General features: G+C 47.9%; 1 long non-coding RNA gene across 1 annotated transcript in view; it reads left to right on the forward strand.

The window, feature by feature from the left end:
- The window catches only part of LOC144165091 (uncharacterized), a 45,709-nt gene extending 26,349 nt beyond the window's left edge, over positions 1 to 19,360 (forward strand). Inside the window, exon 3 of the long non-coding RNA XR_013321354.1 lies at positions 19,176 to 19,360. This is a non-coding gene — a long non-coding RNA (uncharacterized LOC144165091). The remainder of the gene's footprint in view (positions 1 to 19,175) is intronic.
- The last annotated feature ends 2,524 nt before the right edge of the window (positions 19,361 to 21,884 follow it).

The raw sequence follows: 21,884 nt of genomic DNA on the forward strand, positions 1-21,884 counted from the left end.
GTCGCATTCTCCTGTTCTGCTTGCGGTAAGAAATCTGATGCAAGCGACGCTTCTGTCAAGACGGCTTCTTCATCCGAAGTTATGAAATCACGTGGGTCGTAGCATTGCTCTGTAACCGTCAAAAACTCTCCGAAACTTCTAGATGAATTCAATTTCTCGAGGGTCTTGCAATCTCATGTGGTGTTGTAGTTTTGGGTTTTCAATCGATAGTATATGCGGATCATAACGTGAGTAATATCGTCATCGTACTCTGCGTTGCTTGCAAATTCCTCATCCAGGTGGTCGATGTGAATAAGCGGTTTGATTTCCTCATTCAACCGTCTCAGTTCAACTTCAATTTTCCGCAGATGGCGCAGAAAGCTCGTCAACAGCTCGCAAACATCACTCGTCATTACAATCAGCCCTAATGCGGCTTCTGCGTTTGTGCGTAGTTCACGAGCAATTGACCGCATCCTTTCTCTTGTCATCTTCAGTTCGTGCAGGCGCATCTTAAATTGAGGAACACCCTGTTCGTACACCAAAAATAGTCTGTTTTTCATTGCGCGATGAGCTGCGGCACTCCCCTCACCTTTTGCAGAATCGCTTTCTGCACATACCGCAAAAAAATCCTCGGAGGGGAGTGTGCCTCGTTGTCTTGTCTGCCCATCACGTCGGTCAGCCATGGGTAGCACCATCGTCGATATGTCCATCAAACGGCCCGTCGTCGGCATCGAGGGGTCCTCCTTCTCGTAGGCCAAAGTTTGGATGAATCCGAATCTTACTGGGCCTTCTTCCCGGGTTTATCGGCACCAAAATGATAAATAAGAGGACCGAGAGCCGAGACGTCTCGGTGATGCGGTGGTACTTCTATTTAGAAGATGGCGGCTGAAGAAGACAAAGCAGCTCGAATGAAAGCTGCCACGCGACTTTGGGCACTGATGGTGGTGATCACATCGCCGCAGCAATGATGACACCTATAAAGTTTCTACAGATGTGTCTAATCCAGTATGTGCTTCATGTGGTAGGGTGTAGGGAATAATGTTTGTTAAACACTCTGGGCGATGTTTGGCAAAGTGTGGGCACGTCCACACTAGGTGGTGGAGATCTGATTTGACATCAGTGTTGCAGTAGGGGCATCGTGAGTGCGTGTTGCGGAATCTTGTCCATTTCTGTGTTATGTGAGGAGTGTAGGCGGCATCCGTGCACAGCTTGTTAATTAATACTTCCTCGGATCTGCTGTAGAGTGCCGATTGCAACTGTCCGGGCCATGGAGAGGCATGCCTGTTGACTTGCACCACCATATTTGTTAGACAGCCTCGCGATTAATTTGAGCATTGGTTTCCATTTCTCTCGTAGTTCTTTTAACCATATCTTAGCACTATTGTTACTGCCAAGTGGGAGACCAAGAGGCGTACGTGGCCACGTGTCGCTTGGATAGTTGTGTCTCCAATGTACAGCAGAGCAGGGTCCATGGGGTGCGTTTTGGTATCGCTTGATACCGTTAGAAGTTATGTCTTTTCTGGGGCGAGTTCTAGGCCAAGTTTCGGTATGCATGCTTCGAGGCTGTTCACCGCCGCCGGCAGTTCAACCAGCATATCTGATGTTGACGAGTAGTCTCTACCTTCCGTCTATATCGTAATATCGTCAGCGTATATTGCGAAACGGGCTGACGTTTCTTCTTATAGAGTTTTGTCTAACTTTGCAATGACGATGTTGAAGAGCACTGGTCCGAGTATAGATCCCTGTGGAACACCTTTGTCGTTGCAGTAGGCATTGAGTGTCAATCCAGGGAGCGTGCTGCTGAGTTGAATGGGCCGGTTGTGGAGAAAGTTACGAACCCAAACTTGTGCTTTTTTGCTGGGAAAGGCTTGGGCCAGTTCAGTCAAAATCGTCGTTTGATCTACGCTGTGGAAGGCTTTCGGAAGGTCTACAGTAAGGACGTAGTCGGGAAGTCCACGGTCGTACGGGGATCTGTTGTTTACCCGTCGTACGAGCCAGAGGCAATCATGTGTCCTTAGGTATGGACGAAAGCCAGTTTGGGACGGGTGAAACCATGGGTTTACATATTCCAAATGGTATTGTAGCCGGTCGTTAATCAGGCGTTCAGTTAGCCTAACGTGGGTGTAAGAGATATGGGTCTAAGGTAGGAGATGCCAGAAGGGTCTTTTCCAGGCTTTGGAATGCGGTTAACCAGGGAAAGCTTCAGGGTGTCAGGAATTTCTCCCGTGTTCCAGGAATGATTTCTAAGGCCAAGAAGTTGTACTAGCCCAGGCTCGTCGAGGGTACGGATGTGTTGCCACGTGACTCAATCATGTCCTGGGGATGATTTCACCTTGCTTTGTCGGGTGGCGGTGAGAAGTTCTGCCATCGTAAAAGGGGTGTCTAAAGCTGAGTCGTCCGAGTCTAGTTCGATGATAGGTAGGTACATGTGGGGTTGCGTACTTGCTTAAGGGAAAAGCGTTGCTATAATCTCCCGCTCCACTACCTCCGGGGTGTTGTGGAGCGTGAGCGTCGCGAAGAGGGGAGGACATTGTTTGCCCTTTCCTGCCATGACTCTGTAGAATCTCGAAAGCTTCGAGAGTTTGCGCTCTTTGCCTAAAGTTGAGCATAGCTCTTGCCAGTGCTCATTAGCCAATTGTTTCTGATATTCTTGAATCAGTTTTTATTGGTGCATTAGTTTCACTAGGTCGACGTGGCGTTTCCCTAGTCGTCTGTATTTACGAGTTAGGTGTTTAGTTCGGTTCCACAAGTTTGATAGGTGGCCGTCGGTGTGTCCTCAGAGCAAGTTATGGACTCTTTAGAGGTTTGGGCAGCATTCTGAATACGCTGTATGAAAGTATGAAAGTCTGTTTCTGGGTGTGATGATTCGTTGGGTCTGATGATTCACGAAATGATGTCCAGTTCGTCAGTTCCAAATTTTTGTCGTCCGGATCCGCTTACCACGAAGGGAAATTGATATTGGAAAGTGATCACTGTCCCAAGCGTTCTCGAATGTTTTCCACGTAGTTACTAGCCCCGGTGACGCAAAGCAGAGGTCTGGAGAGGTGTCTTTCTGGGAAGCTTGCAAACCTATTCTCGTTGCTTCGAAGGGGTGGTTTAACAGCATAAGATTTTCACCTCCTAAAAGTTTTCCTCTATCTGAAGCTGCGTAGCCCCACATTGGGTTTTCGGCGTTAACATCTCCACCAATTATTGTCTGCGTGGCAGCATATTTGTGCATGAGTTCTGTGATCCATTGAAAGAGGTGTGTCGAGCAGATCCAGTGATCGGCTTGTAGTAAGATGAGGCGACAGGACCTGTTTTGCCATTAGGAAGTCTGCCACGGATTACTACTGTTTCGTGCTGTTGCGATGTAAGTCCAGGGAGTTTGATCTGATGACTTGCAATTTCTTGTCGAACCAGTGTCAGGGAGTACCCTGGTGCTTGAGGGGCAGAGTTTCGGGGGCTTGTTAGCTTGCATGTTATTACAGGGTCCGAATACGTAACATATTCATTGACCTTAGGAATGCTTCGGGGTTCTTGGAGGAGAATAAACAGCGGTTTAAGTTGTTGAATCTTCTGCAGTAGTGTTGGTGAATTTTGCCAAAACCTCCGACAGTTCCATTCTAATAATATGTGTGCAGCAACTACTGACCTTGCGCACTTGTACGTGGTGGAATTTTGCGAGGTGGTTCCTCTTTGGGGTCTTGTTGCGGTAGGTGACTTGTTATGGTCTCTATCATTGCCGTTGTTTTCGTTACATGAGATTCTAGAAGGCTACGAATTTTTCTACTGTCTTTTTGTCGAGCAGCCCGTTCTTTCTGAATGTCCGATCGGATACTGTTGAGCAATTCCTTGAGTTCAGGGTCAATTCTGGACTAAGATGTTGGCGTGCGCTTAAAGGTGGAGCTCCGTCTGCGTCTTGAAGAAATTTTGAGAGGTGTGGATTATGGCTTGGGCGGAGGTGCTGGTTTTTTCTTTTTGGGAAGGGCCTTTTTGATTTCTTGATTCTTTTTCCTGAGTTGTTGGAGTTTATTGCGTAAAGAGGCAAGTTGAGCAAGGATTTCTGCGCTGACTGACGCAGTTAAAGACGAGGATTGGTGATCTTGCTTCGAGGCTACGGGGAGCTCTCTATCAGAGGCCGTAGTGCTGCTGGACTGTGCCACTCTGTTTGCCCATGAAATGCAACGGGCTGCGTCGTTACCTGGTGTGTTCGAAGGAGTTGGGATACGGCTTGGGCATTTCGACCTGACTCCTATGTGACCGACGTCTTTGCATGCAGCGCAGTAAACGGTGGGGGCACATTCCTGGTCTCCATCATGATCCCTGCCACATCTGTGGCTGACGCTAGGGTGGGGCAGTGTTTCGCCATGTGCCCGATCTGGTGGCAATTGTAACATACCATACGCTTCGAGGAGTAGGCAAACCTTGACAATTGCGATATAGTACTTCACAGCTTTAGGGAGGGTTGGAGAGTCAAAAGTGACGACTGCTCTATTGGTCTTGCCTATTGTTTTGTGCGCTAAGCACCTTAGCTTGCTCACATCGAAGCCACCTCAGGATGTCTTCATTACACTCATTCGCTTCGACTTCGATGACTCAGCGTGGTCGTGTTCGGGCGGTGATACGATTTCTTGACCTCGACGGGGATAGCGATGATTTTGCCTTTGTGACGACTTTGTATACTTGTGGTCTGAACGATACGCTGGGCGTGCTTCTTATCGTACACTGTAATGCGTATACAATTGCCGGCGACATCGTATTTGTGAGATGTGATTTCAGAGAGGTAGGTCTGAGGGGCTGTAATGCCGATCAGGTGTGCAAAATAACCTTTAGCATGTCTCTGATACTAATTTTCGTCAGTGGTCTGAGCGTGAGTAGTAAACGGGGCCGACTTACGCGGTCTGTCTTGGTTATAGTTGCGGTGGCACTCGTCTGGATGCGTTGCCAGACAGGTCCGGGATCACTGTCCCCGCTGTCTTCAACGCGTTGATCATGGTCCATCTGGCTGTCTTGGTCGGGTGGGACTGGGGGCCGTCCGGTCAAGTCTAGTGGTCGTGCTGATGAGCCAGTTTGCACCTCGGCGATGCGCTGTTCAGCCGAAAGTTTCTTCTTCTGAAGCGACGTCGTGGCAGCGGGGTCTTTCTGAGGTCCCTGCTGGCGGCCCAGCATCGCGGGCCGCAGCAGCGGCGGCGGCAGCGATGACGTGTCGCTGGGTAGGCTTAGCTCACCAAGGAGTCTTCGTGACTCACAGAAGGTTCTCGGGAGGACTGTTCGAGGTGGGACTTCCACCGTGGTGTAGCGGAACACTTTACATGCGCGAAGGTGTAACTCGTAGGTCACTGGGGGTGGTTGAACCGCACGTATTGCGGCAAAAACACCGAGCCAAGGTCAGTGTCATCCATACTAGTCGCCACCTAGCGGGGGGGCAAAAAAAAGGGCATCCCGCTTATCAGCACTAGTTAGGAGTAGTTACCTTCGGGAAGTTCATCGCAGATGCTGGAATGGTAACACAAGAAATTGTGGTGTTAAAGGGAAGGCTTTGAGGGAACAAATTCAACCAATGAATGACAGGACCGTGAGGGTATTATGTCCAGTCACGTCAGGAGTAAAAAGTTTGAGTTGTGTCGTAAGGTCAGCGGGGAAGTGTACAATTATTGGTTTCCATGAAAGGATTCGGGTGTAGCTAATGCAAACCCTTGGCGAGTTGAGACTTGAAGGATGTGAATATTTTAAAACCCTCATCTGGTGCTTCAGAGGAATCAATCGTGCTTGAGGAATTGATTGACCCCCTTTGAAATATGGCTTGGCCGACACCGTGTGGCTAGCAATGTTTGAAAAAAAAGCCCGTGTAGTCACCGAAAAAAATGCGGGTGAACAGCCACCGGAGCAGGATGGACATGGAGATTGGGGAAATGTTTCTGAAAATTCTGGAAGGCTCAAGATGCGGAGCCACCGACTCGTCACTCTACGGCTCTTTTACTGTTTGTATACTCCGTTATTTCTTGTGTGAATAAGGTGTCAATCAGGTATCAGGGTCAAGTTCTCTCTATTTTTCCATTTACTGAGAGAAATTATTAGTAGACTATTGCGCATCGCTCTTTTTCTTTGTATTTCTCTTTTTCATTCCCGCATAATTTCGCATGGTGAGCAATGAAACAGTCCAGCAATGGACGTACTTATGTGTGCTCAGTAGCCCCAATTACGGTTCCGCTAATAAATAACTGCGCGTACCAAAGAGGAAGGCTGCATTACTCTCAAAGCATCCTCTTGCCGGTGCAGACTGTGTCGTTGATTTAAACTTTGGGTACTTAAAGTTGATCTGGCATCTGTGAGTACAGTGAAACCCTGCTGGTACGTATCCCGGACCTACCATGACCCGTGTCGTGTGACGCATCACCACGGGTTGCTGAATAGACGCAAGCAAGCAGTCAGGTACTCGTTAGCGGGAGTTAACTGTCGACGGCCCCATGCGGCAGCAGTACGCTAATGCGCAAACCGCGAGAAGTTAAAGTACAAGGTTCAGGTGACTGCCGGACCGCGACTTTGAAGCTCCCATCGAGCCGCTGACCAATGCGGGCACACTACGACGATTACAGCGCATCCACATGGCGATGACGGAACACCCGCTTTCCTCGCCCTCTGGATGCAAGAGTTTTTCTTTCAAAACGCTCTCTTCACCTCTGTCTGCCCTCTGCTTATGAGCGTTTTTCAAAGCGGCATTGCCACTTCGCTTCTTTCTTTGCTAGGGTGCGTACATTTCCGCACACAGGCTGCAATGGTGGAGACGCATGTACGTTGGTACCGCCATTTTCGGTCGCTCGCTGGCCACCGCAGCAACTCACTGAAGTGAGACCGCGTTATAATTTTCGCCGCAACACGATTACTCGCGAAGTTTAAATTTTTATCTATTTCCCGTTGCTGAGTCTTGTGGGAAACGAAAACACCTCTGTGTTCAGCACTTTGACCCAATAGCGACGCCACAGGACTTTTCAAAGGGTGTCTCGACCCTGTACGGGTATTCCGTTTTCGTTTTTTTATCTCCGCCTTGCACTATCGTTCGTTACGCTTACCCTTGCAGTTGCACACTCGCTGTTCCCCTTTCAATTTGTTCAACCACATCGGCCTTATCTCGCTCCCGCAAGGCGCGGTCCCGGAGGGCGATAAATAGCGCCGCATCGCACGGGTGTCGCGTAGCGGGCGGCGCTTGGCTGGCGGGCTAGCTCGGATGCCGTATAGAGGAAGGGGCGCAACATATGGGTTTCTTATTTTTAGCTTGCTATTTCAGATAAACGTTCGCAAATCACGCGAGAATGCACTGAATAAAGCATTTTAAATCAAGTTCTTAGATAACATATGGCGTGAGACCATCTACTAGGCCGGTATTTACCCGCATCCCGGCCAATGACACCCCGGTCATACGACGCTTTCTCCTGATCCCTTGAAAGTCGTACGATCGGGATTTCACTGCACGTTTTCCCAGAACTACGTAAAATGTTTAGATGGCCCAGCGAATCGAAGATTCAGAAACTGTGGCGTAAAATTACGACGTTAGAAGGAAATCAAGCGCGCGAGAATGCACACGACAGGCGTGGTTGTCGTTCTCGTTCTCGATTCGGGTATTTTTATAAAGTTGAATTTTTGGGATATATAAATTGAAGAACCACACTCTTGTTTTTATACTTGTTTTCTCTTGTATTTTGTAGTCATGGGGCGATGACATCCTACCCACTGCCACATCCTAACCTGGTACGGATAACGATATCCAATTGACTTATTGTTCGGGCAAAACATTTCTTTGCAAATACCACACTGCATCAACCATGCAATGTCCTCTAGCTCCACAAGAATGAATAATTTTAAAGCTAAGAAATTGTTTCGTTAAAATAGTGTAAATTTGATTTATTGGTGACAAAAAACCTAAAAGTTTAAGAAATATACAAGCTCCAGAAAGTACTCTAAAATTGCGCAGAATTTTCCAAATTTGCGGCTGATCGCCACTCTCGCTCTAAAAAGCTTTGCAAAAAGAGCTGTGGTGTATGGGCGTATGAGTTCCGGTGTACGAGTAGCAATTGTGCTAACTTGCATGCATTTTCTGCTCCATCAGGCTGATGTGTTCAGGTATTCAAGTTAGCCCTAGGACATGCAGGCAGGCTGGAAAAAATAAAATAAACTTACGCTTTGCTTGCAGTTATGTACATCATAGTCATGGTTTTAATTGTTGCAAGGTGTAGTTGGGAAAGAAAAGAATGCCCAGTACATATCTCTTGAAGAGTTCTTGGTGCTGCCCAGAGCCATCCAAACACCTCCCGTTCCACCTGCCATCTGATAATATTGCAGCCCACCATGTGTTGGATTCGGGTATTTACGGTTTGTTTTTACTGCCGGGCTGCGCCCGGCTGTTTTATCTGTGTCCTAAGCCAAGCGCATGTTCCATTCTTTATTTCTATGCCGCACGGGTTATCTCATTCGGATGACAGCGTTTCGCCTAACGTCACTGGCCTTGAATAACCTCCTTTGATCTACAATGTTATAGATGTAAATTGAGGGTTCTAGAAACACTCGCGCCGAAAGATAAAAGCCTGCAGAGCAGACGCCGTGGTTTTCCACTCACCGACGCTCGCTTGCGCAAGTCACTTTGTTGACTGCTGCTTCGCTACCTGTGGATTTTTTGGGTTGTTAGGGGAGCACAAGTTCACTCCAATAAACTTGCTTTTCTTGAAGGCAACTGCGTCGTCATTGGCTTCGTGACATATGGTAGAGGTGCTGGGTACGGCGACGGTGAACGGTTGAAAAGATGTGGTCCACGGCCGGTGATAGAAAGGTATTCTTCGATGTCCGATGGGCGGAGGCCGGCTCGGGTGCGGGGTGCGCCGATGGAGAACCACCGCAAACCGGACCTCTTGAAGTGGCAGCGACGATAGATGAGGTCGGCCTCCAGCTTTGAATTTTGAACGTTGAATTTTAACACAAAGTATGAATTGCCTTGAGTATTTAAGGATTACAACCACGAAATTTTTTTTTATTTGTCGCAGGTGATTCCCCTCATCAGCCTCTAATTTGATACCCTACACTAGCTACTAGGGTCACTTAAAATGTCAACCCAATATGAGACTGGCAACGACTATGTCGTGAATTTAGCCAGGAAGCATTTTGAATTTTTTCTAGGTTTTTCACCTCATCAAGACTTCTAATTACACACGCAGGCGCTCTTGTGGCATCAATTTCAAATTTATCCAAACTATGACTCTGCCTGAATATCTCAAGGATATAACTAAGAAGCATTTTTGCATTTGTTCGACGTGATTTCCCTCATCCAGACCATCAATTTTATACCCAACACATCCTAGTGCCATCAATTTGAATGTTAACCCATTCAATGAATACCATGGCTCTCTCATGATATATACATGCATTTTTTTCAGGAGATTTCTATTATCGCAACTATCAATTTGGTGCCCCGAACGCCATCGTCGCGTCATGTAGAATTTGAACCCAGTAGGTGGCTGATCGTAAAGATGCGTTTTGGCTTTTCTCCGAGTGATTCCTTTAACGAACTTTAATTTGACACACCACACGCTTAGCGTGATCAATTTTTTTACTGATTCTGTGACTGGACATTACTAGGTCTTGATATAACCATAACACGATTTTGTCCCACGTGATTCCCCTAATCTAGACCTTTCAATTTATTCCCCCCACAACCTTGGGGCATCATTTTGAATTTTAACCTAATGTGTGACTCAGTTTTACCATCTTATGACTATACAAAGAAAGTAAAATTTTTCAATTTATGCCGCGTGATTCTCTTAGTCGGGACATTAATTTGATACCTTTTATTTCTTCGGCATCAATTTGAATTTCATCCAATCACTTACTCGCCATTACTATCTCATGATGGCGTCATTATTCTATCTAAATGGGCGTCACCCGGATGTTACAGTGAGCACCTCATTGAAACAGCGGAGGAGGCTGTCGCCGCCCCTCCTTCTCCTGGCTCTCCCATCTTTTTTTACCCCTAGTATATCATTAAGCATTACCAGACGCGGGCGAGCAAGCACCCGCCAACATGTGATTTCCCACCAACTTCTCCCACCTTCGCATAGGATACACCAGGACAAAAAGGAAGTATAATACTTTTTATGACCTCCCGAGTCAATTATCAGCCACTCGCACAGCCGCTGAAAAATTAGAGCTGACGGTCACAAAAATTGTACAAGCAACTTTTGACGATAAGACCCCCCCCCCCCCGCAAACCAATCACGCGGATCACGATTGCTGCCGTACCTGTACGTAACCTTACTTCGGAGCGAAAAGTGACGAAATGCAACTAAACATGCAACCGTAGCTGCCTCCCAGCTGACGCGAACGTTTGCGCAACCGTCACGCAAGTGAAGTAACCCAGGTAACTAACTACAGACGGTTTCTTTGCCCTAGCACAATCATATCTTGCTAGAAACGCAAAATAAACTTATGGTAAATACATTACACAACCTCAGTGCAATATGCAAATAATGCTCTATATAATTACTATTATAATTAGCATACCTCGGTAAAGTTAGACCTTCTCGACTCACCCACAGCTTCACTTTTGGAATACCCCCTCACTCATGCTTAAGCAGTACCTTGCTGAGACATTCATGTACTCAAACTCTCCGCAAGCGAGAAACTCATAACTCCCTCGAGCTCAGAACCAGAATCCAAAATGAATTCAAAACACAAAATGAACTAAGAACTCAATACGACTGAAAATAAATGAATTCAGAACACAAAAGGAGTCAAACGCCAAATGAACTGAAACTCAAATGTACCAAAAACTCAGAATGAACTCATAACTCATTAGGGATTCAGAAGAACTCACTCGGGATCATGCGTACTCTGGACAGTTACGCGGCTAGGTCGCTCCCCGTCACAACACCGAAGAATCTGTCTTCTTCGGGGTCTTGAGGTGCTAGTTCGACGGCTGCCGGCGTCGGAGTGTTTCCTGCCGGATTTATAGGCCATTGCAACGTCGAACTCCTGAAGACGCAAGCTCCACCACCCAAAACGGTCAGAGCGATCCTTCAAATTGGCTAGTATACAGAAAGAGAGAGAAAACCACTTTATTTTACGGCTGGGTCAGAGGTGGAGGTGGCGGGGGCCCAGAGGGTCCCCGCGACCTGTTGAACCCTGGATACGAGGCTGTTCTGGGTCTCCAGGGTCGAGCTCCGCAGGGCCTGCTCCCAGTGGGTGGGTGTGGGGAAAGGGAGAAAAGGGAAACGCGGGCAGTCACAGAGAGAGTGTAGTTGAGAGTCCCGGGCGCCGCAGAGTGGGCAGAGTTGTGAGGGAAACAGGGAAGGGTGTGAGTGGGAGAGGGAGGCTCTGCAGGGGAAGGAGTGCATTTGGAGGAGGCGCCAAGTTCTGGCCTCCTGTGTGAGGCCGGGGTGCGGGTGGGGGGATAGTGGTGGTGGAGGAGGCGGTAATGTTGTGTGATCTCCTGGTACGAGATGAGGATGTCCCAGGAGCTGGGATGGCCGTGGTTGGTCTCCAACGAAGGGCCTGCTCGGGTAGTCATAGCTCGAGCTTCTCGGTTGGCCGCCTCGTTGGCACCTATTCCCGTATGGGCGGGGACCCACAAACAAGGCCACGGGGTGGGGAGTTGGTTTTCGGGGTAGCATTTGGAGGGCAATTTTGGATATCCGGCCAGCTTGGAAATTTCTGATCGCGGATTGTGAATCTGAAAGGATGGTGTCTGGACAGTGGTCTTGGGCTAGGGCGAGGGATATGGCGGCCTCCTCCGCTGCTGTGGCTGAACTCGTGAGGACAGTGAGGGAGTCTTGAGGTGTGCTATACTCGGAAGCGCTGCTATAGGGAATGCAGCTCCGGAGGGGTAGCTAGCAGCCTCTACATAGATGGTATGAGGTGAGGGGGGTGCAGGCGTTGCAGGTTTGCTGCGCGTGCAGCACGTCTGGTCGCATGCAATGTGGCGTGACAGTTGCGAGGTAGTGGTTTAATTCTTATGAGTTGGCGAAATTTTTGGGGAATGGGGATGGAGGATGGGGGAAGGATAGGGGTTGAGATGGAAAGTCGAGCCAGTATAGACCGCACAGAGTGGGTGCGGGCCAGTCTGTGAATTTGGGCCGTGCGGTGGGCCTCCATGAGTTCAGACGTGGTTTTATGTACGCCAAGCTGAAGGAGGCGGTCGGTGGGAGCATTTGTTGGAAGCAAAAGAGCAGCCCTATAGACTTTGCGGAGTAGGCAGTCAGATTTGGCTTTCTTAAGGTGAGCCTGCAGTATGGGAGGTGGTACGTGAACCTGCTAATTACGAAAGCATGGAGCAGCCTAAGTCGCTCGGGCTCCGTGAGGCCGTGGTGCCGAGATGTAATACGTCTGAGGAGTCCGATAGTCTGAAGTGTGTGTGAGCTTAGTCGTTGAAAGGTGAGCGTATTGCCGCGGTTAGCTTGTATAGTGATGGCAAGTATACGTATGGAGGCGACGATAGGCACTCGTGTGTTGTCAATCCAGACGGTGATGGGGGGAGCAGTGGGTGGGCGTGAACGGGTGGGATGTAGAATAAGAAGTTCTGATTTGTGCGGTGAACATGATAGACCGATTGTGCGTGCGACTGTACTCACAGTTTCTGCTCCTAGCTGCAGCGTCTCTTCGATGTGAGCGTCACTGCCACTGGTTGAATCGGGCATGCGCTGTGTGCCTAAACTTTATCACGATAGCGCGACACGCATAGTGCTCTTGGTTATCACGCTCTTGCCTATATAACGACATGCCAATAAACCCTCCTTCCAGTGTTGTTCCTGCCATCATGTAGTTGTCTCGATGCTTTACGAGCCGCACGTCGCTAACAATACATGGTGTCAGAAGTGGGATCGGGGCAACGACAACGATGGAACTACTGAAGGCTCCGCCACCCTTGCAACTGGCCGGCAACCTCTCCGCGCAATGGAAACGCGGCGACCACAACGAAAGAGCAACCTCGCATTGAAGCGGCAAAAGCGGCGCTTCTCCTGAGCGTGGCGGGTGACGACGCCTTGAATGTGTTCAACACCTTCACGTTTGAAGCACAAGAATGCAAGGAACACTACGCAACCGTTGTTAGCAAGTTCGAGTCCTACTGTTCCGAGGTGTGAAACGAAGTGCATGAACGATATGTGTTCCGCTCGAGCAGGCAAGCAGGCGGCGAACCGTTTGAAAAATTTGTTCGAGACCTCAACAAGCAAGCTGGGCAGTGAACTTTTGGGGACGACCAGAGTGATTCTATGATCCGGGACCAAATAGTGTTGGCACGAATAACCCGAAGTTGCGCGAAAAAATGCTTCGTGAACAGCAGTTAACGTTAGGGAAGGCAAAATAATTTTGCAAGGTAGCCGAATCTGTGACGCTAAGAAACGAGGTCTGGGGCGCTACGCACAGCAATATCGATACTATTGCAGGGCTCGCATCTGTGCCAAAAAGCAAAAATTCCCGGGATAGCAACACTCAGTACCGCTGCAAAAAGTGCGACCGGCGCCTCAGACCGCGGCAGTGCCCGGCATACGGAAAGCAATGCAACGTGTGCCCCTTGCTTCACCATTTTGCAGTGTGCTGTCCAGGAACATCTAAAATTGCCGATGTCAGCAAAGACGACTTTGATGATAACTTCGCCATCCTTGAGGTCGGCGTTGGGAAGGGAGGAAGCAAAGACTGGATGGTTGAAGCTGAGGTTGCGGGCAAAAAGGTCTCTCTCAAAGTGAACACCGGGTCACAGGCCAGCCTTCTCCCATTTTAAGTTTACAAGAAACTGCGTGCTGCCGAGCAACTCACGGCTACCAGCTCGGTGCTACGGGCCTACAACGGAGCCGTCATAGCGCACTTCGGAGCAACGTCGCACAAAGTGACGTTTCTTTGTCGTCAAAAATGGTCGTCAAGCCATACTCGGACTGGATGCGAGTGAAGCCCTGGGCCTTTTTCTCCGCACAGTGGCCAGTATAGGTGGTTCAGAGTATGTGCCGGTAATAATTTCAAGCACCTCTTTCAAGGTTTAGGATGCCTTAAGCAACCGTACAGCATTGTCTTGCAACCAACAGCTGTTCCTGTGGTGCAACCAGCGCGGCGTGTCCCCCTGTCCCTGCGGGAGCCTCTTCAGGACGAGCTGCAAAGACTGGAGCGCGAGAATATCATCGCCAAAGAAAACGAGCCCACGGACTGGGTAAGCCCCTTGGTCACTGTCGAGAAAGGCAGAGAAAGGTTTACAGATAGTGAAGGGCCTCCTGAAGAAAAGTGAAGACTCGGGCGAAGAATTGTGGCTTCCACTTGGCGCTGCGAGGTGGCCTCCTGTTCGTCTGTGCTGACCACCCCATCCGGTTGTAACTTTCTTCAGATTAGACGTAAACAACCCACGCATTGCTGGTTAGTCGGCCCCTGTGTCTCTGGGGGCAACTATATGAAAGCCGTCAATGGAAAGCTGCATGTCGGACGCTGCCTTTCTCATGTTCCCGGTGCGTTGGGTCGCCGTATCTTGGCTTGCGCGTGTCCACGGTTGTGCACTATGCGTCGCCGTTGTCGTCGCCTTCTCAGCGGTAGGCTCGGTCATGTCGTTTACGCTTCGCGCCTTGTTGCTCTCGTCGTTTTTGCGAGTCACGTCAGAGTTAGCGGGGATAGACAGGCTTAGGGCATGTCGTAAAACAGGGTTTTCAGCGGGGCCTTGTGTCGTTGGAGTGTTTTCATTTTTTCGGTGTTGTGCAACTTTACCTCCAGAAGTTACTGCTTGTAGATTACTATACGAGGGCTAGAGGACCTCGAATGAGTGAAGAGCCCACACAAAGAGACCGCGCTAATATCACAGCAAAAATATTTTTGTTGCTCGAAGGCCGGTAGCAACGTACATTTTATTCGACTTCAGTTACCTCATCACAACGGAATATCTCTTAGCAGTGCAAACAAACCTCGACAACGCCGTCGTTTGGCCGAGGTCAGTGCAGGCGTATTGCCACGGCCTCACTTCGGGCCCGCGCAACGAGGCTGCACCTCAACCCGTGTTCAGGATTTCATCGACGGGAATACCGGCCTGTTCCCGCATGCGGCCGAACGTCAGTATGCCTGCCTGGCAAGCGGCTGCAAGACGAGCGCCCATTCTGCAAGCGTCGTCTTGTCTGCGCAGTTGCCGCTGCACGCGCCGTTTTTCCTTCATAACTGCTGCACCCAGAATCATCTCGTCCTCGGCTCCACTCCCAGCCGACGCCACCCGGGCGCTCTCACTGAACGGACCAGGACTGCTCACTGCCTCAACTCGAATGTGGACACATCTGTAAATTCGCCGTATTGTACATACCTGTACATAGTTTTACCTTTCCGCCACACATGCTCTACATCTTTCATCTTAACGCGCCACACGCTAGGGGGGAGCCCTGTAGTGACATCATCGCCACTATCATCATCCGCATCCTTTCTCCACTATCATCATCAGTGGACCGGCTGGCACGTGGGAAGTTCTACGAGACACGTTTTCGAACACGACTCAGCAGCTGGGCGGTCGCTCGTTCTGGGTGGGCCTACGCGACCTCAATAAATGTGGGAAGCCGCATCCGCTTCACGCGTGCTTTCTACAACCAGGCTACTTAATGTTCTGTCGAGAGGAGGCTGCGTAACGGACGGCACTGCTCTCAGAAATGGCAAAGTTGGCAACCCCATCCCCAAGCCGATGTTCCAAGACATTTGTAGTTGAGGCTTCTGGCCTCAAACTGGGAAAAGCCTCGGCTACTGTAAATGCTTTTTTGGCTAAAAGACACAACTACCTTAAGTATGCTCAAAACTCGGACGGGACCTACAATGCTTTTTTACGGAGAAAATCTTATAAAAAAATTCTTACGACCAGAAGAATATATTTCTTGATGGGTGGGACTATAAATCTTAAATCTGCGCAATTGCGTTTGAACCACGCGACGTGATCACTCTCGCGGACTGTCTTACGACGCGTGTCCGACGTCACCTACAAAATTTTCATTCACTTGATATATGACTTGCACAACCGCAAAGAAAGGGGTAGATGTTAAGAGGTTTCATACGCCCCGCAGCTGGTGTTTTTATGAACTTCCTAGAAACAAAAAAACGCACCATGCGGATCACAAAATTATCACAGGAGATGAAGCCAGGTCTACCCATTAGAGCATTACAGGGCTTCCTCACTCAAATGCAAACATATGAGCCGCAAGTACAGGGCCTTTTGGGGATTACGATTCAAAAATAGAAAGCCCTAACGTGGTCCAAATTGTCAAAAAAATACTTCGCACAGGATTTTTTATTGGCTACCAGGAACTGAAGAAAATCCCTAAAAAAACACGCACGTTATCCACAAACATGCTACAGCCTCCAACTCAAATGGTACGGCAATGAGGTCTCTCCCATGTATCTCACTAACTGAGTTGGACCAAGAGACGTAGAGGAGACAGAGTTTGTAACCATAGACAGACTGCAGAAAGTGAGAATCCAACCCTTTGGGCTGTCCAAACAATCACTAAAGTTTCAAACAGTCCTGAAAAGTCCTAGAGGGTCTGAAAAGGGACACCTGTACCTTATATCTGCGCAAGCTTCTCGTATTCGCCACTAGATTCGCGGAACACCTTGAATTGTTTGTCTCCAATTGAGGCCATGCGTACATCGACGCTAAGATTACGAAAAAGCGCACACCAAACTCAACTTTGGGTCCACATCGTCAGCGCCGAGGACGTCCTCGGAGGGCCGGGAAATCTGAAGCGTTAGGAAAACTCTCAATGCCTATGACCACGAAGAACTTGCGAATATTTCTCACTTGGCGAGTACTATATGTGCTCCTCATGCGCTTTCCACACGTACTAGAGCGGTTCTCGTGCTTGACAAAAGTCACTACCGATTTCATCGGGATACAAGCACAACAGGAAACCTCCAGCAGACTGCAACAACGCCTGTAAAGCCGGCCTATGCCGGCTTAGGCCAAGAAACATGCTGAAACAAAAATTCATGCAGACGCCAGTCACAGATGTTCAAATGTGGTCTTAAGCGAAACAGAAAGAGGCTCCCAAAAAGGGGATCACAATACCGCCAACCCTGTGTTAAAAGAAGTATCAAATGAGCCCATAGAATTTGTGTCACTAATCAACGGGCTATTACGGAATTTTGAAAACTAGGAATCTTGAAAACTCGGTATGCCATCCATTCCAGCCTGCAAATGATAATTCACAGTGTCGGCGCACCAATTTTAAAGACTCATACAGGCTATGATGATTGTGCCTGTACCTCCAAGATATCCATCTCCTTATTGTGTACAAGTCCGGCTTAGGAGTGTTCTGAAGCGTTGCACAGCTCAATCGCCATCGACTGTCATCAGCCTGTGCGGCCAGTCTCTGCTTGCTTTCACAATACAAAGCCATCTATGGTCGCTCCTGTGTGCCTTTGAAATCCACTCAGGCTGAAAACATCCGTACTGGTAAATTAAACCTTTGGCTCGTGAATGAGAACAAATTGTTATTCCCACCGACCTGCGTAACACAAGTTTGGAAGAGTGCAACGACAACGCTCAACCGGACACATTAGGAGAGCAACCACACAGGAGAGCAAACAAAATACTGCTGCCACACGTAACATACGACGTCCTTTATTTTACTGGAGGTGCCTTGCTGCCAGGCGGAGTAAATGTCTGTCGAAAAGGCACGCATGAGTTCTGGAACCTAATGTCGTACAGTTTAAAGGATTTCAACAGGTCTGAATAAACCTTCTAGTCTGGTTGGTCTCCTACGTTCGAACTCAGAACCAGGGTATTGACGTGTCCACAAGTTACGTTACGTGCTACGGCGAGGCACCTGTTCTTCTTAAGGAGAATATACAAGAGGGTGCAAAAGTTTTTATCAACTAGGTTGTGCTGCTGCTCCTGAAGGCGTACACCGGATCGTGGACCGCCCTTCAGTGTGTAGCCTATACATGGAGTCTAGCGCTACAGCAGCACGGGACACTGAAGAACCATGAGGTATTCCCCCGAACGAATCTACTAATCAAAAGCTCGAACTATCACTTTCATGACGTCGTTTATGGTGATGTTAAGCACAAACCGTAGGACGAAATGTTTCCTTATTTCACGCTTGCGTACCATGAAGCTATCTAAGAATCTGCGCAGATGTCTCCGTTTGAGCTTTTCAAGAGTAGTAGGCCCACTGCGAAGATTGACACCATGTTGCCGCACGTGCAATACGAATTTCGACACGCCAACGTTCCTCAGAAACTACAAAGGGTGAAGGAGGAAGCCAGCTTCCTCGACATTATAGAACAAACAATGAGCTCATGAATACCTAATGCTACGACCACAAACGCCGGGACGCCGATTATCACCCACATTTCTAAGTGCGCATTTAGACCACAGCACACCGAAGCGACCCTATGAAAAGCTTCACCGAATAAAGTTTAAAAAATACGGAGTTTTGTATTCATTTGGGCAACTTGTCTATTACGTTGTTAGCACGGTTGTAGCTGCGCATCTCCGCAACGCACGTTTGCCCGCAATCGTTCATGAGGTCATTTGAAGCCTAACTATGGTAGATAACCGACTTCGTATTCCCTTGGGCTATCGTTTCATTGTATTATCGCAGCGGTGCACCGTTTAGGTGAGGTATACCGCGAAACTATCCTTTAATATCATCCTTTAATATCATAGTTTCCGTTTTTCTATCAGCTCCTCGCTACTACCGTTAATATTGTGTTTAGGTGTAACATTTTCTTCATTCTTGTTTTCTAAGCTGTTACTTCAATCTTGTTTTGATTGGAAAGGTTTGCCGTTTTCCAATCGCCTTCCCAGGCTGTTTTTAAAGGATATTGATAAAATTTCGTCTTCAAGTAAACATTTGCACTCTAGATAGATGAGTGCCCAGCAAACGTCTTCGCCTTCACATCGCCCTCAATCTGTGCGTAATCATTTGTTTGACAGATTTTTGACATTGTTGACTTCTGATTTATGAATTTTTCACAATTTCGCTCAGATAAAACATTTCATCGAAAATATGGCGTCATCCCTGGGTACGTCACAGTATATTTTTTAGAACCCACAGTCGACTTTCACTAAAACATATTTTTCTGCCACTGTTCACAAAGTTCTTTGTCCAAACACGTGACGTTGCATTAAAGAAAAATATGCTTCGTTTAACGTATGGTATTTCTGAAATGCTTGTGGAAAGCGGCTGATGCATCTGTACGAGCTTTTTATGCCTACAATTGTCTTTCAGTGCACAAGATCAGAGGAGTGTACAGAGAATTATATCTGCATTTGCGAAGGTGGAAACTGCGTACCCAACCACACTGCTATAGAACTTGCAACACCGATGTTTCTTTGGAGATAACAGAATACAGCGAAAATTACGTTGAAATTCTTCAATTAGAAAAAAAGACAATAAAAAAATTCCGTTCACGATTACGCTTCTTTCTAATGCGAAATTTATGCGGTTTGATGATGATGGTTGGGTTTTTATGGCGCAAGGCCGACTAAGGGCAAAGAGCGCCAGAAAAAAGTTTATTTAATGAAGTGAACTGGTTACCACAAAATGGTAGGTAAAACAAAACGTGTCAACCGAACATAGTAAAATCAGTTAAAGATAATGGTGATGGCTGGTGTATAGGGCCAGATTTGATTATGCGTGATTGGAAATGAGGTTTAAAAACTTAACGTCTGACAAATACCCAAACACACGTATCACAGAAACACTGGCATCGTCACCAAGAAACAGCGATGGATGTAGTGGGATATGTTGTCTGTACAGTTCTCTGAAGTGTTTCTGTCGTGTTGTGTGAAGTGCCTTGCATGTAATTAGTATGTGCACTACGCATAGGGCCTCTCCGCACCTGCTGCACAGAGGTCTTGGAGATGCAGTGAGAAGGTGCGAGTGAGAGGTACACGCTCCCAGAGTGGGGACCAAACCCACGCCTTTCGATTAGATCTCGAATGCCTTACCAATTCGGCTATCTGGGCGACTGTGTTCTCCTTCACTTTCTGGGGTATTTATATTTACTACATCTGTATCTGACGCTCGCGGGTGGTAGCCAGCGCCACTCAGAATACACGGGGAGAAGGGGACCTTCTTTTCAACCCCCGGGGCGCGACGCTAACGTCTACGGCCTGTCCTAAGCGGGTGTTAACGTTCAGCGGATGCAGATACAGTTGTAGTTAATGTAAATACCCCAGAAAGTGAAGGAGAACACAGTCGCCCGGATAGCCGAATTGGTAAGGCATTCGCGATCTAATCGAAAGGCGTGGGTTCAGTCCCCACTCTGGGCACGTGTTTTTCTTTCGTTCTCGCGTAATTAATAAAAAAGTAATGTAACGTCACTAACATTAAAAACATTCTAACCATTCCCGTATGCCTTGTTTGGCGTTGTAGACTGCCAGCATTTCTTTCTGTATTTCGTAACGAGCCCCTCATTTCCAAACCCTATTATCGTGCGAAAGCTTAGTGAGGGCCTCGGTTCTGGCACCCTTGATGCCAAAGTAGCATAAGAGGGTTTCCTGACAGTTACCCGCTTATGAGAGGCTGTAGAAGTTCGCGTCGCGCCCCGGTTGTTCAAAAGAAAGGTCCCCTTATCTCCGTGTAGTCTGAGTGGCGCTGGCTACCACCCTCAAGCGTCAGATACAGTTCTAGTAAATATAAATACCCAGAAAGTGAAGAAGAACACAGTCGCCCAGATAGGCGAATTTGTAAGGCATTCGAGGTCTAATCGAAAGGCGTGGGTTCGGTCCCCACTCTGGGAGGGTATTTTCTTTCTTTCTCGAGTAATTATTAAAAATATTCTAACGGCACTTACGTTAATAAAAATAGTCTAAACATTCCCCTATGCCTTCGTTGGCGTTGTAGACTGCCGGCATTTCTTTCTGTTTATATATATATATATATATATATATATTTATATATATATATATATATATATATATATATATATATATATATATATATATATATATATATATATATATATATATATATATATATATATATATATATATATATATAATTATATATATATCTATATATATATATACTAGAGAAGGCAAGCGTTGCAGGGGGCGGCAGAAAGTTAGATGGGCAGATGAGATAAAGAAGTTTGCGGGGATAAATTGGTCACAGTTGGCACAGGACCGAGGCAATTGGAGAATAATGGGGGAGGCCTTTGCCCTGCAGTGGGCGTAGATAGGCTGGTGACGATGATGATGATGATGATATATATATATATATATTGTGAGCGCTTACTCGTGTACTAGTAGACTCATGGACTTGTCGTAGACCATGCCTATTCATCGTCCACCGCTGTGGCCAATCTCTCACCTGTACATAACCATTATATTCGTCATCTGTACATGATCATCATCATGAGTGTCTGAGTTGTGGAGTCACGATCCGACGAGTAAAGGTGGAACCGCTCGATCTGCTGCCTTCCTGAGAGAAGCGTCATGTCTCCTTACAAGTGGTGGAGGTTGCGCTTTCTCCCGATTTCTACCTAGTCCAGCTACACCCCTGGAGCTCTGTTCTGGCCGCCTTTTGTCGGCGCGAAGCCCTCCGAGGGAGCGAGAGAGCGCCCCGAATGCACCCGCTTCTGCCTCACCGCCATTCCTGGTGACCTGCCACCAGCGCGAACCCCCGTTCTTCCGTGGCCTTCGTGGTGACGACGTCGAAGACTGGCTGGAACAATACAACAGGGTCAGCCAGTTTAACAGGTGGGACGACAGCTTTAAGCTTCACATTGTCGGATTCCACCTGACCAAAGTTGCCGAGACATGGTATTTGAATAACAAGGACAGGCTCGCTCATTGGGCTACATTCACCGAAGAGCTTCGCAAGGCTTTCGGCGTTTCGTCCGCTCGCGTGGATGTAGCAAAGAAGGCACTTGAAACCCACATGCAGCATCCCGATGAAACGTACGCGTCGTATATCGAGGATGTCCTCGCT

Source organism: Haemaphysalis longicornis, unplaced genomic scaffold (assembly GCF_048455015.1).
Source record: "Haemaphysalis longicornis isolate Haplotype H1 unplaced genomic scaffold, Haemaphysalis longicornis Haplotype H1 scaffold_14, whole genome shotgun sequence".
Lineage (NCBI taxonomy): Eukaryota > Metazoa > Arthropoda > Arachnida > Ixodida > Ixodidae > Haemaphysalis > Haemaphysalis longicornis.